This window comes from Mesoplodon bidens (assembly GCF_964165515.1).
Source record: "Mesoplodon bidens genome assembly, chromosome: 9".
Lineage (NCBI taxonomy): Eukaryota > Metazoa > Chordata > Mammalia > Artiodactyla > Ziphiidae > Mesoplodon > Mesoplodon bidens.
Genome location: NC_138166.1, coordinates 2,131,832 through 2,142,885, shown reverse-complemented (window position 1 = coordinate 2,142,885; position 11,054 = coordinate 2,131,832). Strand labels below are relative to the sequence as shown.

Below are 11,054 nucleotides of genomic sequence, written 5' to 3'. Positions count from 1 at the left end.
AACCCTCCTTCCCTAACTCATACAGGTGTGACCCAGATCAAGGACACACATTTGAGCTTTGTCTTCTTGCCAGTTGACCTTGAAGTAAAGCTCTTTCTCTCCCCAAGAGCTGGTGCCATAGTTCTGGCTTCTGTGTGCATCGGGCAGTGACCCCCTTGGCTCAGTAACAACAAGAGACCCCCACATTTCATTTCTCCAGCCCCTGAGTCAGTGGAGAATGGGATATGTTTCCATGGATCACAGCCGAGCATCCCCTGGGCCCCACCCCAGACCCATTCATAGTTTAAGAAGCTTTGCTTCGTGCAATAGAGGAAATTATGTAATTGGTGATGCTGAGTGCTATTTTCAAAGAGTATAAATAGCCGCCTTTGGATAGGATTCTTGAAATCATTCCCAGTGGTGATGCTGTTTCCCAGTATTTCAGGCTAGACATAGGAAATGGGAGTTGAGGTTTGGACTATCTCAGAGAAAAGTTGGATTGAGAAAGAAGGTAAATGTCATGGAAATGGTTTTTTTTTTTTTTTTGGAATTCTAATACATTTTATTTTTTTAGTTTTTAAAAAAATTTATACAATTTTTAAAGGTTACTTTCCATTTACAGTTGGAAATTGATTTTTTTATTAGCCAAATCTTCAAATCTGTATTCTGTGATTTCTACTCTAGCTTTCAGTTCAGAAAGCCTCTTTCCAGACAGAGATGAGAGACTCTGCAGAGATCTCATAGTTACATTTACATTCCGGGTCAGAGGACCCAGCTGCCCTGTGTCTACACTCTGTACGCACAGACACTGTCATTTAGAGGCAAGTTTGTGGTAGTCTGTTATGCAACAGTAGATAGTAAGACAGATGTCATGATGGTTTTGGAAGCAGACCATGGGGAGGCTGAGAGAATTTGGGGGAGTATAAGAGAGAAGTCCTGAACTATCTTGAGCAACAGTTATTAGAGACATGGCCTTGGACCCTGTTGTTGAGGACCTAACAGAAGTGAGGACTGTGTTACTGTAAACTAGAAGAACGGGCATCCTTTTATGTAGGGGCAGAAAGCTTAGCAGAACTGTCTCCTGTCATTGCAGGGGAAGCAGGACTTGTAAGTGACTAACTCGTCATTGTGGCCAGACACGGGGCTTCCAAGCAAAGTGTGGAAGGTGCTAACTGGTTCCTGCTCGTAGTGAAACACGGGAGGAGAGATGGGTACCGAGAGAAGAACCATCAGACAAAACAGAACCAGGGCTTGATGATTCTGAAAATCCTCAGCCTCTCCAGATGGCAAAGGTGCTAAAATTAAGAGATTTGTTGTCAGGAAAATGTCTCGAGGAAAAGCAGAGGGTGTGACTTCAGAAGGATGAAAAGTTCAGAACACTCACACAAAAGACACTTTGGTGCCCCACAGACCCCCCACCCCACCCCGTTCAGCTGGCTGACCTCTGTCCTTTGGCTGTGCTCAGGGGCCATGGAACAGGAGGGATGATCTGAGGGCGTGAACATCCCTCAGATGTCTGATAGGGTGAACCCACCAGAATCCACAGAAGGCTCATAAAGTATCTGAGAAACACTGTTTTAGTGGAAACGCTGTCAGCTTAGATTAACAGGGACAAAGAATAAAAATGAAGGCAGATGGCAGACTCTCGAACACTTCTGGCAGAAAACAGGCTGATGAAACTGCTCACCTGTCAGTACCTTCCATGAGAAAGGAAGGATGGCTCAGAGGGCAGAACCCGAGACTCCAAGGGCAGGGCCAGGGCCACAGGATCTTGTACTCAGGCCTTGAAACAGAAGCCCCTCCCAACGTTAGCCTGGTGGAATTTCAGAACCTCTCGGGGTCAGTGCCACCCACCTGTGTGCCTCTCCCGTGTGCTCATTTGGAGTGAGGGTGTGTGTAGCTGCTGTCCTACCATTGTACTCAGATTGTGATGGGGCAGACAGCTTGTCTCTCATTTGCAGGCTCTCAGATCAAGAGATTTTGAACCCCAGGAACTTGCTCAGCGGCCACATCTGGACCTGGACTTGACTTAGGTGATAAGAGTTTGGACTTTGATTTGAATGGGTTGAGACTTTTCAAGGGGTGACTGTATCTTACAGGTGTCAGGATAGAATCACTGGGGCCAGTGGGAGGATTCTGGTGGATGGACTACAAGGCAGTTCCCACGATTCTGACTTCTTTTGTTCATGATTTCCTGTAATCCCCTCTCCTTGAGGGGATTACAGGAAACTATGAATACAATATAGAAAGTCCAGTACATACAAACCTTCAAGTTGCGAACTTTCAAAGATGCGAACATGCTTCCCATCAACGTCAGGCGTGAGTGAAATTGCAGCCTGCCCTCCGTCTCCTGTTGCTGACGATCCTTCAGCTCTACCATCTCCCACCTCCTCTCCCTTCTCTAGTCAGTAAGTCTTCTTGCCTGTTTACTCGATGCCAGCCCGTGTGCCAGCTGTTGTACTGGACTACTGTACTTTTCAAGGTACTGTGCTGTAAGATTAAAAGTGTTTATTTTTTGTGTTTTTTTATGTACATATTACTTGTGTGAAAAGTATTATAAACCTATTACAGTACAGTACTATATAGCACGGTTAGTGTGTACCTAGGCTAACTGTGTTGGTTGGGTACCTAGGCTAATTCTGTTGGACTTACGAACAACTTGGACTTAGGAATGTGCTCTCAGAACGGAATTCGTTCATATGTAGGGGACTTACTGTATAGCAAAAGTGATCAGATGTCACCTCCATGATTAGTTCTCAAAGCCGGTTTCTAGCTCACTCACTCTCTATTGCTGCCTCACTCTGTGGGTGGACGGCTGCCATGTGTGAGCTGCCCTGTGGAGGCCCACGCAGCAAGGACAGAGGCCTTTAGCCCGTGGTCAGTAAGGAGCTGGGGTTCTCCATCCAACATCCCAAGAGGAATTGCATCAAAAAGTTCATTTGCATCCCATAAATGAACTTGAGTGAATCTCCCCCATTTGAGCCTTCAGACAAGACCTCAGCCCAGGCAAACCTTGTTTGCAGTCTTGTTGGATGCCTTGAACCAGGAAACCCAGCTAGGCTGCACCTGCATTCCTGACTTCCAGAAACTGTTAGAGAACAAATATTTCCCGTTTGAAGCTGCTAAGTTTTGGGATAAGGTGTGTGTAGCAATAGACAACCAATAAGGCCTGTAAATTGATATTTGTTGCACACTTGAGTTTGTGGCCTGAAATTCAAACATATTATAGTATGCATAATTTCACTGCTAACCATATATGTTTACCCCTAAAAGGCTTGCAGTAAAAGGAAGACTTATGATTTGCTTTCATAGATTTCGTGGTGTCTTTCCCATAGCTACTATTTATTTAAAAACTCAGGGATCCCACTCCTTATTTGAAACTTTCTAGCTCACCCACTTTTTTTTTTGTTCCGATTAAAACATCTCCTATTTTATTCACTTAAAAATACTTCCTATTTAAAAATTTCAGACTTACAAGAAGTTGCAAAAATAGTACAGGTTTTGTACCCTCTCCCAGTTTCCCCTGTGATAACATCATACATAACTGTAATTCATCATAAACATCATCTGCTCTCTTTTTTGAATAGAAGAATAAGTCTATCTGGAAGGTTTATAAGTAGGAGTTCCCCCTCCATGGAAAGTCTCTCTGTCACTGGAGCCTTCCCCCAGATGTGGCTTCAGGTCGTCATTTTTCTCCTGTTTAACAGAAATTATTCCAAAGATTGATGGGAACCAATACCTCTGTGCAGGCCTTACACTAGGCTGAATCCCACAAATTTGCCCACATTGGACCACTTTTTACCTAAACCATGGAACTTCACAGGGTACAAGCCAATAGGAAGATGATTCTACTGCTTCCCAGGCCTCGGGTCATCACTGGTCAGCGGTGCTAGATATGCCCGTCCTCAGCCTCCAACCTGCTCTCGGGCCTCCCCCACCCCCGCGACCCTCACAACCAGGATGCTTCTTGGAGGAAACCGGGCATGGATGGTGTTTCCAGCAGGTTCTCCATCTTGGGGTCTCTGGTTTATGTGCCCAGTGCAAGGAGCGCTTCCTGGCACTGTGTCCTTCCAGGCTGAAGGGAGAACGACTTTGCTGCTCCAGGTCAGTGTTTATGCTGAGGCTGTAGAGCAGGGTTCTCGGGTTCTTCACCATTTTACTGACTTTCAGTCCTCTGTCAGCCTTGGCTTTGCAGCCGTAGATCCAGACTCAGTGTGTCTCTTATTCGGCATCCTGATCGCTTTGGGTGCTTTTGTACAGGGAGCAGGGTTGTGTGAAGATTTTACATAGTTAAATGAGAGAGACAGAGACAGCAGAGAGAGCTGGGGAGGGGGTGAGGGGCAGAGAGACAGAGGGAGAGACAGGAGAGAGCTGGGGAGGGGGTGAGGGACAGAGAGACAGGGAGAGATAGGAGAGAGCTGGGGAGGGAGTGAGAGAGAGACAGAGACAGGAGAGAGCTGGGGAGGGAGTGAGAGACAGGGAGAGACAGGAGAGAGAGCTGGGGAGGGAGTGAGAGACGGAGACAGGAGAGAGAGCTGGGGAGGGGGTGAGAGACGGAGACAGTAGAGAGAGCTGGGGAGGGAGTGAGAGACAGACGGAGACAGGAGAGAGAGCTGGGGAGGGGGTGAGGGACAGAGAGACAGAGACAGGAGAGAGAGCTGGGGAGGGAGTGAGACAGAGAGAGAGACAGGGAGAGACAGGAGAGAGAGCTGGGGAGGGGGTGAGGGACAGAGAGACAGACGGAGAGACAGGAGGGAGAGCTGGGGAGGGGGTGAGGGACAGAGAAACAGAGACAGGGAGAGACAGGAGAGAGAGCTGGGGAGGGGGTGAGGGACAGAGAAACAGAGACAGGGAGAGACAGGAGAGAGAGCTGGGGAGGGGGTGAGGGACAGAGAAACAGGGAGAGACAGGAGAGAGAGCTGGGGAGGGGGTGAGAGACAGACGGAGACAGGAGAGAGGATAGAGAGCTGGGGAGGGGGTGAGGGACAGAGAAACAGACAGGGAGAGACAGGAGAGAGAGCTGGGGAGGGGGTGAGGGACAGAGAAACAGAGACAGGGAGAGACAGGAGAGAGAGCTGGGGAGGGGGTGAGAGACAGACGGAGACAGGAGAGAGGATAGAGAGCTGGGGAGGGGGTGAGGGACAGAGAAACAGGGAGAGACAGGAGAGAGAGCTGGGGAGGGGGTGAGGGACAGAGAAACAGGGAGAGACAGGAGAGAGAGCTGGGGAGGGGGTGAGAGACAGACGGAGACAGGAGAGAGGATAGAGAGCTGGGGAGGGGGTGAGGGACAGAGAAACAGACAGGGAGAGACAGGAGAGAGAGCTGGGGAGGGGGTGAGGGACAGAGAGAGACAGAGACGGAGGGAGACGCAGAGAGACTCGTCCGTTTGCACCGGCTTGCAAGTTCTGAAACTGCACAACCAAGTTTCACCACCACATTTTGTGCGGCAAAATGTTGCACTTTGTTTGGGGAAGATCTGCATCTTAATGAACCAAAAATTTGCCTTTTTAAAGATAAAGTTTTAAAGTGGCAACTTGCACCTCAGTGGGGCTTTGGAATAAGTCTTGGGCTTTAACCCCAACTCAGTCCCAATGAGGACTTTGGATGCGACCTAACTGCTCTGAACCAAGTCTCCTCATCTGTAAAATGGGTCTGATTGTACCTACTGCGTGTGCCTCACTCATAGCACTGTGCTAAAAACAACTGAAATGGCATATTTAAAAGTACACAGTACCAGTTACATGTGAAACATTAGAAAAAACTCTATAACTGAATTTCACTTCTTAATATAAATTATAATATAGTATATGAAATAGTATATTGTTTAAACTTAATGAAGTAATATATGTAATGGGCTGGTGAAAGGAAATGATTGTAAAGGTTTATAAAGTATTTGGCTGTGGTGAAATGAAACGCTTTGCCATCAAGACAGATGATGGAGTAGAAGTATATTCACTGATGTGGGGAGGGTCTCAGGATGGGCAGGGGTGGAGTGAGGGGGTCCTCAGGCTTCCTGGTTCCACCCAGAGGGACGTCACAGGGCAGGAGAAGTCCTCAGAGAGCAGGACAGAAAAGTGAGGACCATCTCATGCTTTTGATTTTATCTTGCTTTACCTTATTTTATCTTTATTCTATTCTATTCTGTTCTATTCTTGCTCTACAGAGAGTGCTTCGTGCAAAGATAAGGACCCAAGCTCGCAGGGCCATGCTTTCCTAGGGCAGCTTTCCAAGTCCATCTTTTCTTCAAAGAAGAAAGGCGTTCCCGTGGTGAATGGCCAAGAGTCCAAAGTCTCCTGAGACTGGAAAAGGAGGAATTAGAAATATCAGTGGGGAAGAAATATTACTCAAAAATGTTGCAGAGATACTTGGTGAGTTATTTGGAAACATCCATCTAAACACCCCATGACATTTAACAGCATCAAAGGACCATGCTGCAGTTCACGTGCCACGTCACATCTGGTCTCACATCCCATGTTCTCTTTCCTTCCAGATCCTTGCATTGTCTAGACCAGCTGTCCCAAAGAACTTTCTGTGGTGCTGGAAATGTTCTGTGTCTACACCGTCCCAGACAAAATCCTTTGGCCACGTGTGCTACTGAGCACTTGAAATGTGGCCAGTGTAACTAAGGACCTGAATGTTTCATTTCATTTCATTTTAATTAATGTGAAGTTAAAGCCACACGTGGATGGTGGCTACTGTTTGAGATAGCACAGGTCTACATGCCCCTGGAAAAACTGTTTATTATCCTGTGTCTCCTGAGCAGATCATTTCCTAAATGGTCTCTACTTATTTAATGGCTTTGCCACATTAATGTTCTGAGTTTTTGCTGGGGACTGCACTGTGAGGTTGATTCCACACTTACTCTTAAGTGAAACACCTAAGGGTTTTAAACTTGGAAATTGTTGACAAGAGCCCTTGCCTATCCTGAGAGGTGTGAATCAAGAACAAGTCTGTCATTTAGCTGAAAGGATCTTGTGACGTCTCACGCTTAGGTGCCCAGAGCCACGATTGAAGTGATGCTTGCTGTTGCCTGAATCCGAGTAGCAGTGCCCCCTTCCTCCTGGAATCTGTTGTGTATATCACCATGCTTCTGCTGCTATTATTTTGGTGGTGTGGCTTTCCCCTGAAGCCTAGGGCTGTTGGGCCCCTCTCAGGAGCTCTCCTGAGAGCCCAGCGCCTTCTGCGGGGCAGGCTCATCAGGGCTGCAATAGGCAGGCCAGGTTGATGCTGCTCTACCTTTGCTGACGAGCACAGATCCCCACAGAGATGCTGTGGGGTTTGGGCTGTGCTCCCTGTACAAAGGTACCAAAAGCAATCGGAGGCTGGATAAGATGCACAAGTGGACAAACAACTTCCCAGAACCTGGGCTGAATCCACAGCAGCAGCATAAATAATAAGTTAAACACAGATAGTCTCTCCTAGAGAATTAAGTGACCCTTGGTGGATCTGTGCGCCTGGGCCCCAGTGTGATCCTAAAAAGACACACCATCCTTTGCTTTTCGCACCACGTTTTGGATCATTGTCCTGAGTAGTCACTGTCACTGTCTTACACACGAGGAGGACACTTAGCGAGATGAGGTCGCCTCACTGCCGAGCTCACAGCAGCGACTCAGCCAGCGAATCCAAGCCCATTTCAAGGTGAGTCTGAATTTAGAGCCAACATCTTGGCTAAATATCTTCCTTCAATTCTTCAGTTTTCAGACTTCTCACAATAGCGGTTTATTATTTATTGTTGCCTGTGCCATTAGCAGAGTGAGGCAGAATGAATTAAATAAGTTGAAGGGCTATCATTTCCCTTTTACCTTTAGAATGACTACTAAATACAAGGAATGCGACCCTGTTTCCAGCAAATCCTACATGTGGGGTTAAATATTTGTGATTTTGACAATTTCCAAGGGTCCCAGATGCCAGGACGGGCAGTGATGGTATCTGCACTGGATCCTAACGGATGCGTCGTGTACAGAGGCCGGTCTCCCGGCCCCAAGGTGAGTCTGGCTGAAGGACACCACGGGCTTGTCAGTCTTCCCTCCTCGTTCCTCACGCGTGTTGGGAGGACCCTTGTGAAGCTGGGGACCCACGAGTCTCCTGAGGCAAGGTTGCCTGTGAATGCCAAGGGTCCGATCTGCTCTAGGACACGGCTGCCCTCCAGGCATCAGAGGTCACCGGTTTGCTCTGACGTTCACACTTTCCCAAATAGACCATCCTAGCACAGACCAAGAATCCGTAAACGTCAGGGAGCCTCCCGGTTTCCAGGACTCTGGGGATCCCCGATCGTCTCCAAGGACCAGAAGGCCGTCAGTTCCCAGGCAGCCCGGCACAGCCCTCAGCAATCAGTCTCCCGCTGTTGGCAGGTTTTCTCCCACCCTCGGGTTTCCGTGCGTTGTTGCAGCCTCCTGTCTGGCCTCAGCCCTTCTTCACAGACATTTATTCAATAAACACATAGGGACAATCGCTGGTGACAGTGGGGTTACAAGTATGGACGGGACGTGAGGCCTGACCTAAAGGAGCCCGCCGTCTGGAGGCCAACAGGCCTCATGCATCAGGGCTAGAGCTCCAGAGCCGGGATCTCCCAAGCACTTTCTCCCATTCCTCCTCACATGGTGGCATTGCCCTTTCTTAAGCACATGGGCGCCTCCATAAAGACCCTGGACCCAACTCCAATGTGTGTGGGGCAGGGGAATTCCCACAGCACCAGGCGCTTCTCGGACACCAGCTGGGGGTCCTACAGTTTAACTCAGTTCTGACACTGTCTGCCTGGAGGCAGGATCAGATGCCACAGGTGAAGGGCTCCGTCCCACAAGACCACCCTCCACTTCAGGGGCCGGTCCCAAACCCAGACTATTACCTGCGCTTCTAACCAACTGGCTATACATCAGAGGTTCCCACAGCCCCTCCTTGGGTCCGATTCATTGGTTAGAAGAGCTCACAAAACTCACGGAGACATTTTACTGAGTTACTGACTTATTATAAAAGGACATAAGGGGTACAGAGGGACATCCAGATGGAGGAGATGCATAGGACGAGGTGGGGGATAGGTTGTGAGGCTCCCATGCTTTTTCTGGGTGCTGCCATCCCCTCAACCTCCACGTGGTCACCAACCCAGAAGCTCTATGAACCCCGTTTTCTTGGGATTTTATGGAGGCTTCATGGCACAGGCAGGATGGAGTCAACCATTGACTATTGTGAGAGATTCAACCTCCAGCGCCTCTTTCCTCCTGGGAAATAGGGGGGTGGGGGGAGGGGTGGGACTGAAAGTTCCAACTGTCTGATCACATGGTTGGTTCTCCTGGCAACGAGCCCCATCCTTAGTTGGGACCCCAAAAGTCACCTTCCCTGAAGGGTTTTCTGGAGCTGATGCCATTGCTTTTATCACTCAGGTCAGCCCGAGGGTGTCGGGATCTGTGAGCCAAGGATGGCGCCTGAAGGCCAATCGTATAGGAGAAACGTGCGTGGTAATTCAGGTGAATGAGCAAAAGTATATATGTGTTTCTTTTTTTTTTTTTTTTGCGGTACGCGGGCCTCTCACTGTTGTGGCCTCTCCCGTTGCGGAGCACAGGCTCCAGACGCGCAGGCTCAGCGGCCATGGCTCACGGGCCCAGCCGCTCCGCGGCATGTGGGATATTCCCGGACTGGGGCACGAACCCGTGTCCCCTGCATCGGCAGGTGGACTCGCAACCACTGCGCCACCAGGGAAGCCCTATGTGTTTCTTATGAATCACAATATCACAGTACCTGCACCAACCTTACTAGCCAACCCTTAGGTACCGTTGCCTTCCCACAAACTGCCAGCCCCAGACATTGAGTCCCTTTCCTCAGTCTTGGCCCTTCTCATTCAATTGATCTTTCTTTGTCTGGATGGTTCAACAGCCCCCAAGCCTCACTGTTTCTTGGGAGAGGGGTGGTTCTCTCCTTTCTATGAAGTCCCTTGTGCCACGTAAAACTTTTAACACCAAATAAAATTGTGTGCCTTTTCTCCTGTTGACCTGTTGTTAGCTTATTTCGCAGACTCAGCCACTGAACTTAAGTGGGTAGAGGCCAATGTTTCCTTCCCTACAGACATCAGGCATCTTCGTTACAGGGACCCGGAGGCCCCGGGTTAAGGGCCAGTGGGAAGAAGAATCACTCCTGAGCAGGTGAGCTCCCGAGACCCCTTGCTCAGGCCAGGGGGAAGCGCCACATAGGTTGAGGTGGGATCCCAGGTAGGGGTCGGATAGGAGCACCCGTCAAGTTAGAAGATTTGGGCTAGATCTGGGCTAGAGTGAGGACCCCCCTCTGGGTGAGGGAGGTCCCTGCACTTGGTGTTGACAGAGTTTATGCCAGAACTGATTTCAGGGGGCATAACATCTGAATAACAGATTTTAAGGGTATTGAACATCAAACTATAAGCTAATGATACTGAGAGAACGCATTTCCAGACTTAACATGCTAAGTGACCAGTTCAGTTTTCACTGCTCCAGGGCTCCGTTTGTCCTCGTCGCAGTGGCGAGCTGGGTTCAGGGTGCAGAAACGCTCTCCCCTGGTAGGTGCTGTGGGACCCGGTCCTGGAAGCAGGGGGTTGGCGGCTGCACTCTCTGCCTTCACCACTAGGGGGCGCGCGTCTCCCGCTTTCCTTGGGGCTCTGGGTGGGCTCTGGAGTTGCCTGTATCCAGCCAGCCCTTGACATTTTTTTTTTTAATTTCATTTGTGAGCTCTTTTTTGTTTTATTTTACTTCTTAATTTTTATTGGAGTATAGTTGATTTACAATGTTGTGTTAGGTTCAGGTGTACAGCATAGTACTTCAGGTATAGGTATACAATGTATCTATTCTTTTTCAGATTCTTTTCCCATATAAGTTGTTACAGAGTATTGAGCAGAGCTCCCCGAGCTCTACAGCAGGTCCGTATTAGGTATCTATTTTATACATAGCAGTGCGTGTATGTGTCAACCCCAATCTCCTAATTTATCACTCCCCCCGCCCCCCACGTTGCCCTTTTGGTTACCATCAATTTGATTTTGAGATCTGTGAGTCCATTTCTGTTTTGTAAATAAGTTCATTGGTATCATTTTTTTAAATTAGATTCCACATATAAGTGAT

General features: G+C 48.7%; 1 long non-coding RNA gene across 1 annotated transcript; it reads left to right on the top strand.

Annotated features, from left to right (window-relative positions):
• Positions 1 to 7,502: 7,502 nt before the first annotated feature.
• Positions 7,503 to 9,952, top strand: LOC308622735. The gene is made up of 3 exons (XR_014016681.1): positions 7,503 to 7,617; positions 7,876 to 7,964; positions 9,357 to 9,952. It is a non-coding gene; the product is annotated as an uncharacterized lncRNA (long non-coding RNA).
• The last annotated feature ends 1,102 nt before the right edge of the window (positions 9,953 to 11,054 follow it).